The sequence below is a fragment of the Aulonocara sp. 'chitande type north' Nkhata Bay genome, linkage group LG9 (genome assembly GCF_057382095.1).
Source record: "Aulonocara sp. 'chitande type north' Nkhata Bay isolate Kocher_YH1m ecotype deep benthic linkage group LG9, A_spYH_male_GT1.1, whole genome shotgun sequence".
Classification (NCBI taxonomy): Eukaryota; Metazoa; Chordata; class Actinopteri; order Cichliformes; family Cichlidae; genus Aulonocara; species Aulonocara sp. 'chitande type north' Nkhata Bay.
This window is the reverse complement of record NC_141352.1, coordinates 4,017,390-4,039,217: the sequence shown is the minus strand read 5'-3', so window position 1 is coordinate 4,039,217 and position 21,828 is coordinate 4,017,390.

Below are 21,828 nucleotides of genomic sequence, written 5' to 3'. Positions count from 1 at the left end.
CTCTGTAGAAACTATCTACACCCTCACTTATCTTAACTGCACTACTGTATAGCTCTGTGTAAATAATCATTCTGTACATTCGATAATTTTTAATCCTACAACTGTTTACAACTTGCATAGTTCCCATTTCTGTATAGCTGTATATCCCAGATTCTGTAAAGTTATTTATTTCATATTCTGTATAGTTTTTCATATTTATATCCTGTTCATATCCTGTACATAGCTTGTACTCACTACAGCCTGTACATACTTATAGTTATAGAATATTCACAACATACTTCATACCGTGTACATTATAACATACCATAATAGACCCATTTCTGTAATATACTCACATATCTATATTATTGCTAATATATATTGTAATATATCTATATCACTAAAGCACTTCTGGATGGATGCAAACTGCATTTCGTTGCCCTGTACCTGTGCATGTGCAATGACAATAAAGTTGAATTCTATTCTATTCTATTTACCGTACACACAATCACTGTCAAACAAAGCAGTCATTCACATCCGTGCATTGCCTATGTTTTTTCACAGTGGCTTTAAAATTTCCATTTGCTGGAGGAAAATATACATTATCACTGCTTGAATTAGCTGCCAGGGGGTAAGTGGGTACCACAGTGGTGATGGAGGTCAGCACTGAGGCATAAATTACATATGGATTTCTTGGGTTTGCCCATAAACTTTTCGCATCCAGTGCCCCAGGGGGAAGAATGTATGGATAAAACTAATTGTACTGTGCTCCTTCCTGTCAGCTGATGAATTAATTTCCACCTGCTGATGCTCAGCTAGAACAGCTAAACACTTGAGCAACTCATTATGTTGCCATGCACCCTGGGGACAGAATCATTTTGCATCCAGTCAAAATAAAGCTAATGCGATAAAATGAAAGACAGCTATGGCAGTGAAAATCTTGCATGTTAGTACGGAGGATCTTCTGAAGTACCAGAAATTTCCAAGCATTTAGTTTGTTGTCTCAAAGTTAATGAACCAAACGCAGGATTAGAATTAGAAGATCAAAAGAGTGAGTGAGCAAATGATATATAGACATTAGTATTAGTTAATAACAAGGCCTAGGATATCTTTGACAGGATTTGAACAGATCATTTTGTAGTCAGTGAGTGAGGTGGAAGAAAACTGCAATCTGACCTGATTGAGAGTAGATCTGAACAGTGTTTAGAACAGCGAGGTTTGTGGGGTCATCAAGAGTGATTGAAGGACAGTAAAACCATCAACCACCACTAATGGTGACTGTCTTTGTCATCGACTGAAAGGAGCCTTGTTGCAGAACAATAGATTTTAATATTTTCACTGAAAAGAGGCAAATGTTTGTCTCCACTGCTGATCCACTGATGGTAGTTCAACCACATTGACTTTAACAGTAACTTGAACTTAATTTGCATTTGGTGCTAAAGCATCCCTCTGTGCTCTCTGCTATGTGTCTGAATACGTTTCTGCAAAGCCCACAGCTACCACTTAGCCTGTCCAGAGGAGCCGAATATCTATCAGCATTATGAAACCAAACGTTTGATCAAAGGATTTGGGATTATCAAGAACTTGCAATTTAGAGTGTAAAAGAAGCAGCTGATAGGTTGAACTGCTAAAACTGTTTCGGCTGACAAAGTAGATAAGACTCAAGAAGAGTGCAGGGGAGAAACCCACAATACCATTTCCATAGTATTAGAGTGTGTGTGGGTGTGTTTGCATGCACGAATATCTTTGTGAATGCCTTGAGCATTTTCTGCAATAAGACAGACTATCTCTGCCCCATTTAACATTCCGATGTTTTCAAGCAAACAGGTAAAATGACTAATTTCCTTGAAGCAAAGTGTAATTTGTTGGAAACCTTATTAAGATCCAAATGATTTGTCTTTTTTTATTTAGTTATTGCCCAAACTTAACCTCTTGATGAGCTTTTATAAATATCCACAGAGATCAAAGCAACAGCCTGAAGAGCTCTGTGCGACTTGCGCTGCACTCTCACTTTTCTGAAAGCCAAATTTTAAAGAGTGTCAGTGGAGAAGAGCTTGACACCTTTTGTCAAAGGGGAATAGAAGCGTGAAGAAGTGGTAATTTTACTAAATGATTGTTTCAAAGTGTTCAATCTTAGAGGGAAAAAATGCACAATGTGAAGCAGGTGAAGCAGGGATGTCATCCAGAATGTTAAATGGGACCTTTTGTTGCTCATTTCCTACTCCATGTTTTTATTCAAGGACTCTGCTGGAGTAGTTTTGAATAAAAACTAAAATATCCCTATGTATCTTATGCTGGGTTTTGCTGCTCTTTAGCTCATCCACTGTGTAGCCTCATATATATGAGGGGATCTGCTGGAGCCACTCGCCAAGCTTGGGGGTCACTGCAACAAATGCTTCGATTACCACTGGGACCACTGTTACCTTCACCCTCCACATCTTCTCGAGCTCTTCTCTGAGCACTTGGTACTTCTCCAGCTTCTAGTGTTGCTGTCACTCATTATGGCTACATCGATCACTACGGCCGTCTTATCCTATTTGTCTACCACCACTATGTCCGGTTTGTTAGCCATCATCATTTTGTCCGTCTGTATCTGGAAGTCCCACAGGATCTTAGCTCGGTCATTCTCCACCATCCTGGGGGCATCTCCCATTTTGACTTCGGGACTTCCAGGTTATACTCGGCACAGATCCTTCTGTATGCTATGCCGGCCACTTGGTTATGGCAAGTGGTTATGCTATGGTTATGCTAGCATCTTGCACCCTGCTGTTATGTGCTGGATTGTCTCAGGGGCATCTTTACACAGCCTGCACCTGGGGTCTTGCCTGGTGTGATTGCTCCTCCTTCTTGGGTTTCTGCTGCCTGAGGTATTCACAGAGCATGCGGTTGGTCGTGGCCTGATGTTCCTGATATATTCATGAATGTTTGGTGTCTCATCCTGGACTGTGGTACTGACCCGCCCTCCTTCCTTCCACTTAGCGTACAGTCTCAATGTGCTGAACTTGGGGTGAAACCCTCCATGCATGGTCAGGAGCTTCCTGGTCTTGATGTCAGTGGCTTCTGTCTCCTGTGGCCAGCTTATTATCCCAGCAGGGTACCTGATCACAGGCAGGGTGTAGGTGTTGATAGCCTGAATCTTGTTCTCACTATTCAGCTGACTCCTCAGGACTTGTCTGACCCTCTGCAGGTACTTGGTGGTTGTAGCTTTCCTAGCGGCCTCTTCCTGGTTTCCATTTGCACTTGCTCATGATACTTGTATATATGGCAGATATGGTTCTAAGGCTTACATGTACATACACAGTTTTCACTGAAAATCACCTTTGTAACATCCATCCATCTGCTTATCCAATTTGGGGTGTTGGTGGCGCTTCTATAAATTATTATATGCCAAAAATAATGAGATAATAACACTCAACTAAAAAAATTGATTATATGATGCTGTAATACTTTTATCTTCAATGACCTTTTATAAAGCAATAAGAGCTGGTGTACAGTTGTTAACACTATAACATAACTGTCATCATATTTAATGATCTACAGTATAACTTCAATGTGACGTGACACAACTGGTCAAACAGCGATAAGTGGAAGAGCGATTTCATCCTGACTTCTTAAATGTTTAAGAGCATCTTAAGTGCATATTAATTTAATTCAAAAAAAATTTAATTATTATTTTAAGTGCTGTGATTATATTTTAAGCTCTGAACTCAGTTAAAGTTCATTAATGTTATACTGACAGCAGTACAGGCTTCAAAGTATATTGAATCTCTGGTTCTTTCGTTATTTTTATGGATACAATAAAATTGTACCATGTGTATAATAATAAATGCTTTACAGAAAATATGTGCTCAGCTATATTAAGATATTTATGGGATATGGATGAGGAAAAGTCATGGCCACCTTAGGTTTGGGTGAAAATGGCCCGAAGCACACACATGAATCAAATGCAAAATGATTGAAAAAGAAGAAAAGTTTTGTTTTTGAATGACAAAGGGTCTGACAATCTAACCAAGATACAGTGGAAGGACCTGAGGAATCATCCAGTCGGGTGATGGATACTGATGGAGCAAAACTAGTTTTGGACAGAAGAATAGTTCAGTTGTCTTCATCGTCATGCAGATCACATGAGCACCTGGTGAGAATTTCTGATAGAGATTGCTGCTGCAGAAGGAGGCCTTACAAGTTCATTCATTTTTTTCACACCTGCAGTCTGAGTAATTATGGACAGGAACAGCACAGGTGTTATAAGTTCAGTTTTTTTATCTTTAGTGCAAAATCACAACAAAAATCACTTCAAGACATTTTATATTGTAAGGTAAAGACCTCCAACAGTAAAGGCTCATAGAGCGACCCCCTATATCACCCGATGAGCAAGCACTTGGCGACACTGGGAAGGGAAAACTCCCTTTTAACAGGAAGAAATGTGAGAGCAACGCTCAGGGATAGGCAGCCAACTGCCACGCGTAGATCAGACCTCATTGGGTGAGTAATAATTTACTGAGTAACCCCAGAGACTTCATAAGTATCCTTGGCGAGTCTAAATGGACTGCTTCTTATATTTTATACATCATGCCTCTTTCATACAATGACTTCTTACTACTCAGAAGTGCTTTCTATCTAGCATTCACATTCTGACAAAAGCATTGGAGATCAACATGGGGTTCAGAATGGCATGCAGACTACAGCAGCCAGGGACTGAACCACCAACCTTCCAAATACTAGAGGACTCAGCACCAACTCCTGAGCCACAGCCACAGATACAGATACAGTCATCACTGAGGCAGAAATGATATTTCAACAATTAGAGCAGGCTAGATGGACCGCGTTTGTTTACTTCATGCACTCAGCTACAGCATCCCGATATCATCACAGGAAAGTGAGAGCATCAACTCCTTCCTTGGCTCCCCAGTGGAGCATGGTAATGAAAACCATAATGCAGAACCTTAAAACACAGGATACGGCAGTTGAACCTGCAACAGCCACATATGCCTCTGGCTGGGATCTCTTTCCAAGATGTGTACACTGATGATCAAGCTTTGAATGTGTACATGATGAAGCCTGTTTCAACATAGAGCAAGGAATGCCTGTTGTCTTTTAGCCAGACTAGTGATGATATGGATTAGCTGTCCCTGTGTCTATGCCCAGTGTTCTCTTTCTTCCTATCGTCTTGCTCGCCCAAACATACACACACACAAAACTCTGTTTCTGCTGCTTGCTTTCTTCACAGCGCATGCAGCCCTCTGGCTCAGCTCGCCAGTGTGGATTAGGGCCCTCTCACGGCTATCATGATCTTACACAAACAACATTTGTCAGCTCATTTATCACTGTTCCCCCCCAGTTGTCCACTCTTGTCTATTCATCTATGCTCTATTTCTGCATCCCTGCCTCCAGGGTGAAAATGCACGCTACCTCCACAACTGAAAATAACCCCCAAAAGTCCCCTTTGATATTTACGCAAATCTGCAAACGTCAACAGGGATAAGTGATGCTTGAGTGACTTGCTAACACCCATTGTGTTTTTTGTAACAAGACATGATGCAAGCGCCTAGTGGAAATTTGCCATCATATCATCATTTGCATTGTCACTTTAGGGAAGGATTATCCATCTCTGAGTAAAAGTTATTCCAGGGATTTTGCACTCAGAGATGGGCTGTCTGAGGCTCACTGGGTCAGGTGCTGAGGTGTGAGCTATATACTCACACTTTGATAAAAGTCAGTGCTCACAATGGAATGAAAAATCTCTTACTGTCAGCCAGCAAGTGCAGACTTTGCAGCTTTAAAAGGTAAGGTTGGTTACTTTCAATAAATGACCTGACTGACCTTGGGGTTGCACCCTCTCTGATCCTCTGACAGCTGGACATGAATGTAAGGTGGGGGAGTGTAGCCTCCAAGTCAAAGTCTTGGCTGAATACCCTTTATCATACTAACAGACCTGGTAAGCACTTTCTACTGTTATGAATGAGTGCATGCATTCTCTATAACCAAACCCCTGGTTATAGAGAATGCATGCACTCATTCATAACAGTAGAAATATACATGGACCTAAAGTGCCTTTAGGTCCATGTATGGCTGTGTAGCCATACATGGACCTAAAGACACTTTGTTGTCGGAAAGCAGGGGGATAATTCATGTAATCCAATTAGTAATTGCTGATATATCTGCATGGACATCAAGCATGTTACTTTAACCAATGATAATATATAATGAAGGGAAAAGGCAATTCAACTGTAAATAGAAACCTAGGATAAAATTGTGCTGATTGTGTAAATGGTGTAATTTGTGGTGGCTGTAGCTCGGGGTGTAGAGCAGGGCTTCTACTAATTGGAAGGTTGGCCTTTGGATCCCTGGCTGCTCCAGTCTTGAGCAAGATATTGAACCCTAAGTTGCTCTCTGAATACATCCATCAGAGTTTGAGTTAGACAGAAAGCACTTAGGAGTGGAACCAAATGCACGTATGAAAGAGTGAATGAGGCATGTTGTATAAAGTGTTTTAAGTGTTCCAGTTGAGTAGAGAACCAGTTCCTTTACTTGTGGAGGACAAAAGAGCAAGAACTAATCTTGGTACAGTTTGCCAAACTTTAAATCCCTCTTCCCAGTGTTTTTATTAGAATTGACTGACTATTCTACAGATATGTTTCTTTTTCTTTTATCCCTTTGATCAGTGAGATTAGAGTTATGGCTGCCTTCCCGTTCAGAGGCTTCTAAGATTGCTGCCGCTGTTAGGATACCTGCTTCTTGAAGGACTTTGCATCAGCTCATGGATAATGGCCCAATTAACCTCTGCACCATCCTTTTGCCCTTTTTTATTCCAAAAGCATTGAAAGTGGTGATTTGTAGCTCTTCTATTTTGAGACTTCTCTGAGAACTTCCCACTTATTATATTCTTAATTCACTGTCTACTGTTGAGTATTTATAAATAGTGTTGCAACTGGAAAGGAAGCTTAGACTGTTCTGTTATTTGTTTATGAAGTTCTTGAAGAATTTTATGTTAATATTTGAGTCACTGAAAATCAGTCTGAGGGTCACTTGAGCCAGAATCTGGAATATAGCAAGCATCCAAAGTTTCAGAGCAGAACAAAGACTATGTTGAGAGCTGTGCTCCAAGGCACCTGGATTTATCTCACTGAAGAGGCACTGACACTGAGGGCTGCCATAATAATGATCTGTTCCTTTTAAAGGAAATAATCAGTTACTTTATAGATACAATTTATTTGCTAAAATGACAAACCAAACCTCTTTTTCTAAATTATTTATTTGTTAACCTTTAGCATATTATTGGTGTAATCACACCAACCAAAATAAAACATTTTAAAAATGTTTTGGTTTTTATAATAACTTTGCTCTCTCAATCAGCTTCGCGAGGTTGTCTCATGGACAAGACTTTTTCCAGTCCTGCTCATAGACTTCCCATGTGGCTGCTGTCCTCTTACTTGTTTAGTTTCTGTCCTATTTTTTCTTTGTTTTTGTTATAAAAACAAAACAAAAAACAATCAACTTAATGTTTCCTTCTTTAGCAGGTATATATGTATATGTAATACATTCATCTTACTGAATTATAAACCTTCACCTGTACCTCCCTGTGGTTGGTGGTTTCTTTCAGCCCAATTTAAATAGCCTCTTCCAAATGGTTGATAATGAGATGCGTCTGCTTCTTAAACTCTGGAAAGCATTGATGTGGGCTTCAATTTGAGGTGCCATTAATGTTTGATTTCTGTGACTGGTAATTCTAATGAACTCTTCCTCTGCAGCAGAGGGACCGCTGGGTCTCAGGTGGTCCTCACAAGAGCCTTTTTCATCAGTCTTTGATGGTTTTCTGAAGAAACTTTGACAAGTTCTTGAACTTTTCCGGACTGACTGACCTTCTTGTCAGGGTTCTCAAAGTGTAGCGTGACAGTCTTTGGTAACTTTTTAAGTAGCCCATGGGTGTGGCGAAGCAAAAGATGTACGACGGTACATTGCTTCCATCCATAGATGAGCTCAGAAGAAGTGAACATTTTCTTCCTCTCAGTTATTCTGTCCTTGTCAACATAGTAGATTTTTACCTTACTACCACTGAAAATCATGAAATGCCACCTCACTGTCACAAATTGGCTTTGACTGTACTAATTTTTACATATCTATATAAGGACCATTTCAAACTGATCAGCCACGTGCTTCAAAAACCACATTGTATTTTAAATATCACCAAAATGACAGCAGTAATTAATTGCATACTCAATGACATGCAGAGATTACTATTGTAGTGCATTTTTCCCAAAACTAGCAAACAGTCAGTCAAAGCTTAAAGAATTTCAGCCTCAGAGAAATGCTGCTGTTTCTCTTGCTTCGTTAAGAAGTTCCTCAAACAATATGGAGTGCAACAGTGACAATAGTCACTTCAAGGTACTTTACATGGTAAGACCCTACCATAACAGAGAGAATAACACAGCCTGCACAGTGGTACAGCCTGAACAACTAGTTTATTAATTCAATACATTGCACTAATTAGCAGAGAAGTGTGTCATGCATTACATGAGTTTAAGGATTCAGCTTTCTAACCAAGCTCGTTAACATTAGTTGATAACCTAACACACTACCCCTTGACTAAATATGATTGTTCCAAGCTCACAACAATGATGCTGAGGTTCTGAAATCTGATGACTGTGGCTCAGGAGATAGAGCAGGTCATCTGCTAATCGGAAGGATAGCTGATTGATCCCTGGCTGCTCCAGTCTGCATACCAAAGTCTGCTTGGGCAAGATACTGAAGCTCAAATTGTTGTGTTCAGGAGAGTGTAGATGTGTTTTGATGGTTAGACAGAAAAAAGTGCTCGTGTGAACGGGTCCAAAACCAATTTGTAATGGCATGCTTGCTATTCCCCGCATACATGAGCCTTTATTAGCTCATATTTTGTTTTGAACATACATTTTGTAATTTTGTAATGTGTTACAAAATTTAAGTCTAGTCAGGATTTCCTACACTGTAATAACACTTGTGGAAGCCAAATGTGAACATTTGGATTTCATGATTTAAATAACACACAACACACAGTATGAATCTTCAGCTCAAAGTGACAATGCTTTTTCAACATGTACTCGTGTTCTCATACTGATATCAACAAAACCTGAGCATTCTCACACTGGAAGAAAGTGAAAAGGCTACTATTTCAGAGACCACTGGTCTAATCTCCTGAAAGAAGGTTTAATAGCTCTTTCACACATCAAACTGACGCAGTGGTTTATAGATGGGGTGCATCTCATTTGTCCTTCCCACCTGAAGCGATCAAACAAATATTACAGTTCCCTTTAGAGAATTTCTGTCCTGCATTGTGAGACAGCTGCTAAGATGACCGAACACTCTTGATACCTAGATAGGAGAGATGAAACTTTATTGATCCCTGTGGGGAAATTGGATCATCACAGCAGCAAAACAGGGTTAGGATGCAGCATGGGAATAAGATAAGTGGACTTCAGCACACAGACAGAATACAGAAGAGGCAGTACCAAAGTAGAATTCCTCTCTCTCTGCTTCTATAGATAAATAGATAGATAGAATGTATTGATTGAAAAAAGACAAAAATAGAACATGAACTGACTTTTATTTTTGGGCTGCTGTATACTGCAGTGGAATTCAATTCAACTCTGTCGCTAACACTACCTTTATATACCTACCTACATAACATATATACTACAGTATAGTACTTTAAATATGGTTGCTTTCTCCTACTTATATTTGAAAATATGATTAATGCAGTTAAACCACTTTCAGAAAAGAAAGCGACTATAGCTTTGGTGGTGTGTGAGTGCTGTGTGCATGCTCCTTTGCTTGCAGTTCGACTTGCCACTGTGCAGCGAAGCAGTTGAGAGTCACTGGGCAGACACTGCTGGTCCAAATCTCAGTGGTGAAGCTGAAGACCAAAATATCCTGAAACAGGCTGTCAGTGTGCTTTCTCACAAAGTCAAACACCCTTGGGATGACAGCCTCTGTGATGGTAACGGTTGGGAATCTCATATTCAGCCCCTAGCACACTGAAAGGGAATGAAATCTTGTATTATAAACAACCTACTACTCCTGGCCGTTATTTTTACAGCTTTGGACATTTTCCTCAGTATTCAGCTTTCAATTTGACAGTTCATTTGACAAAAAATGAGTGTTTCTTACGGCTGAGCAGAGCAGAACTTGCAGTTTGCCTCACTTTAATTGGTGTTGCTTATCTTAGGCCTGTGAAGTGTCACTACCCATAGCCCTTACCATGTAATATAATAATATATAATAAATAATAATAACATAGTTTGTTGAACCATATACTATAATAATATGTAGTTCTTAGTTGCTTTCCCAATCCTAGCCATCAGGGAAGATGAGGTCTTGTAACAGAAACAGATGAGGAATACATATATTAAAACATTTTGTTTTTCCTCAAACCTTAGAGTTATTTCTCATAACTGAGGGAAATGTGTCACAGAACTAACCTCCTGACAGTAACATGGAACAGAAAGCTCCAGTACATGTCTTAAACATAAATATCGTTTAGTTTCTGAAACTATGACTGTTTAGCCTGACTGTGTTTCTGACACTGAAAGGAAAAAAGAGAATAGAGAGTGTGAGAGACATGCTTGGTGATAGCGATCCATGTGTGTGAAGGACAGCAAAAGGTCCCCACATAGTAGCAGTGATGGCACGTTACAACATGGAGCAGAGTAGACACACAGGCTAAGAACAGCAGAGCTGAGATTCTGTCAGGCTTCGACTTCTATACAGACAAGCAGCTGGTGGCTAGCCAACCAGAAATAGTGATGGCTGACAAGGAGCAGAAGAGGGCAGCTGTGATAGATGTGGCAATCTGAGCTGACAGTTACATCGGGAAGCAGGAGCATGTCCGATAGAGAAGGAGTAGTGGCTGATGGAACAAATGTCTTTGGGTTTCCGTTTAATCAGACCGCTGCAACTCGCCACATCATCGTTCAAGGGTTCAAGGTTCTTTATTTGTCACATGCATAGTTATACAAGTGTAACACACAGTGAAATGTAGCCTGACACGCTCCTCGACTTGTGCAAAAATGGGGGGGGGATAGAAGCTCCTCTTGGAATTAACTCAGTACTGTGCTGAGCTCAGTTAATGGTGCTGGGGTTTTTTTTGTTTTTTTGGGGGGGTTTTGCCTGTCCCGTTTGGCTCTTGTTGTCTAAAGGCGAAGAAAGATGCCCAACGGATTTACTTTACCAAATGGACCATCCCAGCCTTGCCGTAATGGTCTATTGGATTCACCCTTTATTGTTTATTTTATTTTCATTTGCTGAACACGGGACAGACATGACTGGGGAAAAGAAAAGGGAGAAAGAAAGAGGGAAAGGAAAAGAGCGGGGAAGAGGGACGGTGATGAAGGGCAAAAACCAACAAAACAAACAGACAAAAAAATCCATATATCAATCACCTGGATCACCTGTTGAGAAAGAAAAAAGAGGAAAACAAGCAAAGAAAGAGAGCAATATAATAAACAACATCATGGCGATGATCTATGGGAATATAACAGTAAATACTAAATATTAAATATTATTGTGCAGCACGTAAGATCGACAGGTAGGAGCCAAAAAGGGTGTAGTTTGTGTGTGTGAGCACCCGTGTGTACACCTGTAAGCATGGACGTGCTTGTATTTTAAAGGTTCCTTCATGTAATGATCTGCTAGAGGGTGTGGGGGGGCACAGCCCCGTCCACCAGGGTATGAAGCAGGTATGGAGGAGATCAAAACTCCAGACATCCAGAGGTCCCCAGAACACAAGAGACCAAGGAAGACCAACAGAGGGGCAGCCGCACCACTGTCCCAGAAAGAGCTGAGGAGAGTCCCAGATGAGGGCTCACTCAGCAGCCGCGGAGCAGAAGCCAGGGGGGGTTGCAGTGCCGCGCCCGTGAGCTCCGCCGGCAGCCAGCCGTGCCTGAGTGACCGAGCCCCAGGCCGAGAGGCCGGGGGCACCCCACCCCCGAAGTGGCCCGAGCGAGCCCCAGGCTCCAGGCCCCGATAAGCGGCCGCCAAGGAGTGAGCCGGTGTGTACCTGGACGCCCATCCCCGGACACAAAGAACCACCAATGCACCGATGTCTGAGGACGTCTGCCACTGGCAGGGGAAGTGGTGGTGGGGGGAGATAGGCCTCCAAACCTTGGAGGGCCTGAGATGTCCCCAGAGAGGTGGCGTCTGATACCCAACCTGACATATAGACACAGACACCCATTCCCACCCTCATGCTCTCATATGCAATTACTCAGCACTCACCCAACGTGGAGACAGACATAAAGAGACGCTGTACACACGATCACACTCCCCAAGCATACTCTAAGCCCCAGGTCTAGGTACCCTTGCCCCTGGAGGGGGGAACTGCACCCAGACCCAGGTGGTGTTGCCCTTTTCCTTGGCGTGGGGAGAAGCAGACCGCCCCGACTCCGCAGCAGCAGGGAGGCCCCACACTCCTGACCCCAATCGGATGGCCAACTCCTCCTCCCAGCCCCACGCCCCAACAGGCAACAGAGATTGAACTAACCCGACCCCACCACAGAGAAAACTGCACCCACCCCGTCATCCACTCATCTTCCAGACTACATAAGACAATAGACGCCCAGGCTGAGATCTTCGTCGTCCTCTCCCCACCTGCAGAGTGAGTTCCTGAAGAGACCTCCTGCAAGATGTAACAATCTTTAGGATGTCAGAGGATGAATAATATAGCAGGAAGATAGATATCATGCATCCTAATCACTGGCCAGGCCTACTGGCAAGAGTACTTAAGTTTCTGAAGCGCCCCGCGATATTAAGAAGTCACAGATGGAATAATTTCATTTGCAATGCCCGCTCCAAGTTTGGAAGCTTTTTCATTACAGAGTGGCTAAGTGTTGTGGGAGACCAATTCATTTTCACACTGTTAAATTACTCTGAAGTTTAAAGGTATGCCAGAGCTAAACTAAAATAAACAAACAAACAAAAAACGATTCTCCCTTGTGTGGCTGTGTGTGTGTGTGTGTGTGTGTGTGTGTGTGTGTGTGTGTGTGTGTGTGTGTGTGTGTGTGTGTGTGTGTGTGTGTGTGTGTGTGTGTGTATATAACATGCATATATTGCTATTTCACCTCTATTCCTTCTTTTCTTCTGTGTTAGTATAAAAGAGAACAACTATAGGATCGACCCCCACACATTCAGTGAGAGTACACTCATTCTGTGTGTGTCTCGTCCTTTATGTTCTACACATAGTTGCTATAAAAGAGGACACCTATAGGAGCTATCCTGTGTGTGTGTCCCAGTTCAAATAGGCAAACAGTAGGTTGCAGCTGTCTGTAGAGGTACTGTTCCTCCAATGAGTGAATGAGAAGCACGCAAGTAATTCAAATCAAATAAAAATAAGCCCAAGCAATAAAATAAAGAAATTAAATAAATTAAAACAATAAAGAAATTAAAACATGTCCACCTGGACCGTGGAACATCAGAGTAATAAGAATGTTGTCAAAGTCGGGATTTTGTGCTTGTCTCACTTTTCCACACTTCGTCAATGGTTTCTTTGAGGGTTCAAATTTAGTTTTAAGGTTAAAGCTTGAATCAGGTTTAGGTTTATAGCCCTGTTCATACACAGAGTGTAGTAGGTAGCAGATCACTGTAGCGGGAACAGTGGCAACCAAGAACAACTTTCAGCTAGCATGTGTGAACCAGCATCCCGACAACTTTCTTATAAACCGGCCCCAGACTGTAAGACTCGGCCCTCATCTCTCCTCCACTCGCACACTGAGCACCGGCTCCCCAGGGGGCTACATTCTGAGCCCCCTCCTGTATTCTCTCTATACCACGACTGCAGTTCAACCAACAACAACAATCTCATCATCAAGTTTGCTGACGACACCATAGTAGTTGGACTCATCTGAAAGGGAGACGAGGCAGCCTACAGAGAGGAAGTCCTGAAGCAGGCAGCATGGCAGAGAACAACCTGGCACTGAACACTAAGAAAACCAAAGAGGTCATTGTCGACTTCAGGAGGCACAGCACTGACTTAGCCCCCCTATACATAAACAGGGAGTGAGTGGAGAGGGTCCACACCTTCCGTTTTCTTGGTGTCCTCATCTCTGCTGACATCTCCTGGACAGACAACACCACAGTGGTCATCAAGAAGGTCCAACAGCGGCGGCAGCAGGTTGGAGTACAACCTGAACTCCAACCTGCTGCTGACCTTCTACTGCTCCATTGAGAGCCTGCTGACATACTGCATCACAGTATGGTACAGCAGTTAGACTAAGGCGGACAGAGAGAGACTTTAGAGTGTAGTCAAGGCAGCACAGAAGGTCATTGGCTGCCCCCCCCTGCGCACGTGCTCGCACACACACACACACACACACACACACACACACACACACACACACACACACACACACACACACAGAGCATCTCCTATTCAGTGCAAACATGTGTGTATCTCATTGTACATCTATATAGTGACGATAAAGGCTTTCTATTCTATTCTACTCTACTCTACTCTATTCTATTCTATTCTAACAATATACTGCACTTCTTCAGTCCCCAGCAATAGCTACGTCAACTTTAAAACAGCTTGGATGAATGATTGTTGGGATGAGTATTTGTGAGTATACCACAGATATAGACATAGTTGAAGTATAGAAGTCAGGATGCACCAGTCTGTGTTATGCTGTGTTATATTAGGAAATAGTAGTAACTTGTCAATCGCAAGATAGGCCTCCTCTAAAGCACATCTTCCTTTCACTCGAACTTAATAAATTAGCTTAACATTAGTTTTACAAAGATTTCACCTTTCAGACCCAGAAAGTATTTCATTGTTATATATATATATATATATAAAAAAAAAAAAAACACCCAGCACGCCCCTGCGGGCGGTTTATCCTTCAAGCTCGGGTCCTCTACCAGAGGCCTGGGAGCTTGAGGGTCCTGCGCAGTATCTTAGCTGTTCCCAGGACTGCGCTCTTCTGGACAGAGATCTCTGATGTTGTTCCTGGGATCTGCTGGAGCCACTCGCCTAGCTTGGGAGTCACCGCACCTAGTGCTCCGATTACCACGGGGACCACCGTTACCTTCACCCTCCACATCCTCTCGAGCTCTTCTCTGAGCCCTTGGTATTTCTCCAGCTTCTCGTGTTCCTTCTTCCTGATATTGCTGTCATTCGGAACCGCTACATCGATCACTACGGCCATCTTCTTCTGTTTGTCTACCACCACTATGTCCGGTTGGTTAGCCACCACCATTTTGTCCGTCTGTATCTGGAAGTCCCACAGGATCTTAGCTCGGTCATTCTCCACCACCCTTGGGGGCATCTCCCATTTTGACCTCGGGACTTCCAGGTTATACTCGGCACAGATGTTCCTGTACACTATGCCGGCCACTTGGTTATGGCGTTCCATGTATGCCTTGCCTGCTAGCATCTTGCACCCTGCTGTTATGTGCTGGATTGTCTCTGGGGCATCTTTACACAGCCTGCACCTGGGGTCTTGCCTGGTGTGATAGACCCCAGCCTCTATGGATCTTGTGCTCAGAGCTTGTTCTTGTGCTGCCATGATTAGTGCCTCTGTGCTGTCTTTCAGTCCAGCTTTGTCCAGCCACTGGTAGGATTTCTGGATATCAGCCACCTCCTCTATCTGCCGGTGGTACATACCGTGCAGGGGCCTGTCCTTCCATGATGGTTCCTCGTCTCCCTCCTCTTTCTTGGGTTTCTGCTGCTTGAGGTATTCACTGAGCACTCGGTCAGTTGGGGCCATCTTCCTAATGTATTCTTGGATGTTCGTTGTCTCATCCTGGACTGTGGTGCTGACACTCACCAGTCCCCGGCCCCCTTCCTTCCGCTTAGCGTACAGCCTCAGGGTGCTGGATTTGGGGTGAAACCCTCCATGCATGGTAAGGAGCTTTCTTGTATATATATATATATATATATAAAACAATGAAATACTTTCTGGGTCTGAAAGGTGAAATCTTTGTAACAACAGCTCATAGAATATGTATGTAAATATATATATATATATATATATATATATTTACATACATGTTCTATGAGTCAAATGCAGTATGACTCTATGAGTTCAATCATCAAACAAGCAGTTAAGTGGGCAAAAGTCTTCTATCCACATGAACACAAATGTTTACCAAACTGCCTGCCCACTGTGGGTAAGCACACTCTAAACACCATCTCTGGTTTGTTCTTCCTCTTGCTGAACAGTTTATTAAACAGGTTTTCTAGGATTTTGGAGAATTGTGGTAGTAAAGAAACAGGCCTGTAATTTGTGAAGTGGCGTCTATCCCCGGTTTTATACAGCGGCACAACTTTAGCTATTTTCATTTTGTTTGGCACTTTTCCCGTCTGAAATGATAAGTTGCAAATATATGTTAGAGGTCCTACAATTCCTTCAATGACCTTCTTGACGATTTTCATGTCAATATCATTACAATCAGTGGATGTTTTATATTTACACATGTGTACAATGTCAATTATTTCTTTTTCCTCCACTGATGTGAGGAACATTGAGTTAGGGTTCCTATCAATCAGGTTTTCACTACATTCTACTGATGGCAGTGACTCAGGAATTTGTTCTGCCAGTTTTGGTCCAATATTTACAAAATAATGATTAAAGCTGTTGACCTTATCAGCAGTGTTTTCCATAATATTGCCATTATCGATAAAGTATTGTGGATAACTTTGTTGTCCAGAATTATTTTTAATGATACCGTTTAAAACATCCCATATTCCTTTCATATTATGTTTATTGTTGTTCAATATTTTACTATAATACTCCTTTCTACATACACGTATAATATTGGTCAATAATATTGGTCACAATGAAATTATTAGATATGGTGTTAGCTCTCTTTAAACTTAAGGACTGGGACCTTTCTGAACATGTTGCACAGGAGAAGAAAAGCACACAAATCTTCAGTCTTCATCTGCAGTCAACAGTGGTCCGCCTTCTTGGATCCATTCCACCTGTCCGTGGACTCAAACTGTTCAGTTCAGTTGTATCAAGTCGTGGTGGGTTTTGCTTTACTTACATGCACCTTGGGTATAGGTAAATGGGCTCCTTGGCTATAATTTCTGACTAAGTATTACAGCAAAATGACCTGGGAAGAAGAATTGGACAGAAGAGCGGTAATAAGACTTTTAATTAATTTGAAACATGTAAACACATTTTTTAAAATGACTATTATGGTTATTGGTATTAATCTTATTTTGTAGCTCTTCCCCAGTGGGGTTGATTGTTAATTGAGTCAATTAACTGATAGCACATTATGCTGCTGTCAGTGTTTCTGTTGTTTTCATGCTCAGGTCACATTTCATATCTGCCTATTTTTGTATTGGGTGTCTGTTATTTTTCTGCAGTAAATGCAGCAAAGTAAATCCTTGATAAGAAAAACTAAAAACTAACAAACTATTATAAATTTAAAGTAAAGTAACTTGATGTATGCATCAGCCCATCCAGAAAAATAATCTGGATGGGCTGTATCGCACCACAAGAGCACAGGATGGTGAGATCTGGTTGGCAGGGCCGGAGCCCAATTTGAGATCAAAAAAATCGCTTTAATTATAAATATGAAATAGTACGTATTTGTCCTGCCAATTTATGGAGAATGTTAATGCAAGGATTACCACAGTCAATTCACAGTAACAAAGTTCCTGAGTGTATTGTCCTGATTTGCTGGGGCTTCCAGGTATTCACCCACAGTCCAAAGACATTCCCGTTACTCTAATCCTAGTGATTGTAAATTAGCCGTAGGTCCAAATGTGATAGTGTGCAGTTGGTTGTTTCTCGGTGTTAGTTCTGCGATAAAATGGCAACATGCCCAGAGTGTTGTCTCTACTCTTGCCCCGTGACAGCTGGGATAAGCTCCAGCCCCAAAGCTACCTGACTCGGATATGTGGTTAAGACAATTAGCTGAATTTTTCATCCTTTTGCTCTTCTTGACATTTATTCAATGCTGACACTGCAGGCACATTTGATTTTATTTGTGGTTTTTGCTGTTACTTATACTCATAAAATGACAATTATAAGTATCATAGAACATCATTTTTAAAAGCACGTTACAAAATACTAATAATATAATACTAATAATACAGTTAATAAACCTAATGGGGTTATACTTAAAGATGAGCTGCTTTTAAAGTAACCAAATACAATTGTCACTCATTTACATAAATTGCAACAAATGTTGCACAGTGGGCATAGTTGGTTTTTGCTCTTCACAAAATACAGCAGAGTTGGGCCTGCAGCGAGCACTGGTGTGGTGACTGGGTGCTGGTAGGGAAGTGTTGGTAATAATTGCATCCATCTATCAAACCCCAGGTCAGTGTCACCACTTTAAATGACAGCATCCTATGGTGCAGCTGCTGACTGGGCATTGTCAGCAATGTTATCATGCAGTACTTTTGGAGCACTGTGTTGGAAATTGGCAACAGCAAAGAAAGAGGCCAGCAGCAGAGGTGTGGAGCTTGACCCGATGCTGTCACCAGACTAGAGACTGCAAAATAGCAGCTATAGGGTCAGAGATAATGCAATTCCTCCTGGAGGTGTAAACTCCCGAGATGGAAAACATTACAGGTGTCACATAGGCTAAAGGAGATTTTGAAATAGTATTTCAAAGCTAATTACTAACATATAAGCCTATAGGACATTTTATCTGGAAATTGCAGAAATACAACAGAATTAATTTAATCTCAGCAAAGTTGGTGATTTTGAATCAAAGTATGTATATTACAAAGACATTGTTGTTGGTGAGGACTTCTTATATCATGACACTGACGAGTTGTACTCATAATTTAATGAAATGTTATTTCACATGCTTCCCTGAATCACTGTGGCTTTGTTGCTCTTTGTGCACTCGTTAATTACAGGGAGTGCAGAATTATTAGGCAAATGAGTATTTTGTCCACATCATCCTCTTCATGCATGTTGTCTTACTCCAAGCTGTATAGGCTCGAAAGCCTACTACCAATTAAGCATATTAGGTGATGTGCATCTCTGTAATGAGAAGGGGTGTGGTCTAATGACATCAACACCCTATATCAGGTGTGCATAATTATTAGGCAACGTCCTTTCCTTTGGCAAAATGGGTCAAAAGAAGGAGTTGACAGGCTCAGAAAAGTCAAAAATAGTGAGATATCTTGCAGAGGGATGCAGCAGTCTCAAAATTGCAAAGCTTCTGAAGCGTGATCATCGAACAATCAAGCGTTTCATTCAAAATAGTCAACAGGGTCGCAAAAAGCGTGTGGAAAAACCAAGGCGCAAAATAACTGCCCATGAACTGAGAAAAGTCAAGCGTGCAGCTGCCAAGATGCCACTTGCCACCAGTTTGGCCATATTTCAGAGCTGCAACATCACTGGAGTGCCCAAAAGCACAAGGTGTGCAATACTCAGAGACATGGCCAAGGTAAGAAAGGCTGAAAGACGACCACCACTGAACAAGACACACAAGCTGAAACGTCAAGACTGGGCCAAGAAATATCTCAAGACTGGTTTTTCTAAGGTTTTATGGACTGATGAAATGAGAGTGAGTCTTGATGGGCCAGATGGATGGGCCCGTGGCTGGATTGGTAAAGGGCAGAGAGCTCCAGTTCGACTCAGACGCCAGCAAGGTGGAGGTGGAGTACTGGTTTGGGCTGGTATCATCAAAGATGAGCTTGTGGGGCCTTTTCGGGTTGAGGATGGAGTCAAGCTCAACTCCCAGTCCTACTGCCAGTTTCTGGAAGACACCTTCTTCAAGCAGTGGTACAGGAAGAAGTCTGCATCCTTCAAGAAAAACATGATTTTCATGCAGGACAATGCTCCATCTCACGCGTCCAAGTACTCCACAGCGTGGCTGGCAAGAAAGGGTATAAAAGAAGAAAAACTAAAGACATGGCCTCCTTGTTCACCTGATCTGAACCCCATTGAGAACCTGTGGTCCATCATCAAATGTGAGATTTACAAGGAGGGAAAACAGTACACCTCTCTCAACAGTGTCTGGGAGGCTGTGGTTGCTGCTGCACGCAATGTTGATGGTGAACAGATCAAAACACTGACAGAATCCATGGATGGCAGGCTTTTGAGTGTCCTTGCAAAGAAAGGTGGCTAAGTTGGTCGCTGATTTGTTTTTGTTTTGTTTTTGAATGTCAGAAATGTATATTTGTGAATGTGGAGATGTTATATTGGTGTCACTGGTAAAAATAAATAATTGAAATGGGTATATATGTTTTTTGTTAAGTTGCCTAATAATTATGCACAGTAATAGTCACCTGCACACACAGATACCCCCCTAAAATAGCTAAAACTAAAAACAAACTAAAAACGACTTCAAAAACATTCAGCTTTGATATTAATGAGTTTTTTGGGTTCATTGAGAACATGGTTGTTGTTCAATAATAAAATTATTCCTCAAAAATACAACTTGCCTAATAATTCTGCACTCCCTGTACTTCTTGTCTGTTGTGATAAATCAGAAAAACTATAATTTCTACTAATGGGTTTTTCACATGAGAAGTGACACCTGCTAGCATCCAATTCCTTTTTGGTGAGAAGTGAGCAGGCAGCGGGGGACTAGGTAGCAGCTTAGGTGGCAGTTTGGTGGGTGGGTGCAATCCCAAGAGACTGCTTTTTTGCATGAATTTAGAAAATGCTTGCCTTCCAAAATAAAGCTGTTAAATAATAATTTAATTGAGGTCACCCTTTACTTAAAAGTAAAAAGATGCAGGAAAATTAAATTCTGGAGGCTGCATACATGTTCAAATTTACAGGAGCATAGACTTGAAGGTGTGTGTTCAGAAATGGACAGAAATTATGCTTATCTTGGAGCTGAGTACAACAATGGTCTTACCCTAGTCCACAGACTTTTGCATCCATGCACAATGTTCAAGAAACAGAAACATTCCCATCATATTGTCCTGTGATGTCTGGTTTATTGTGCAGCTCTCATAGTTAGTTCACTACAGGACATATCACTTCAAACACTCTGACCTTTCTGTTGTCTTTCACATGAGATGGCAGAGGGAGGTGTGGGACAAACAGCAGGACATTGCTTACATGTAGACTTTAGTAGCCCAGATGGCACAATAATGGAGCGTTACGGTTAATTATTGTGAAACAAGAGTCTCCCATTCACTCTGTCTTAACTCTGGGACTTGTGTTTGTGTATTTTCTATAAATCTGAAGCACCGATCTACCTTCTAACAGGTAAACTTTTGACAGCACATTCTTTGACTTTATCAGGAAAAATATTTGCTTTTGTACTGACATTTTGTGCAAAATAAGGATAATCGATTAAAACCATGAAGACACTCAAAATAAATCTCCTGTGGTGGGAAACTATTGTTACACCCCGGCCTAGGCAACCGGCGTGCAACGCAGGAAAATAAAAATAAGGAAAAAACACACGACAAAAAAACCCACAAAGGCTCTCCACCAAATTCCCAAAACGGAAGTGTCTCAAAACGAAAGTATTGACAAAACCCATTTACAGCTATTTACAACAAACTATTTATTTACAACACGGGGGGAGATCGCGACCATGACATACTGAAACACAAGGCTTAAATACATAGAAGGAGCAATCAGGGAATGGACCACAGGAGGGAAACACAGCTGGGGCAAATTAGACCTGACGAGACAAGGAAACGTAAACTGAACACACTAAGATAACACAGACTTTCAAAGTAAAGCAGGAAATACATGACAGTCACGCAAAAAAACAAAAAACTGACAACACCGAAACGTATCACTATTTTGTGCAACTTTTTTGTATTTACAGTTTTGAGGGATAAACCTCTAACTAAAAATATATGTTAAAAAAACAAAAACGATTTTCAATTTTCTTGTAGTTTATTGCACTTTTTTGTAATTTATGTAATTACTATGCACTTAA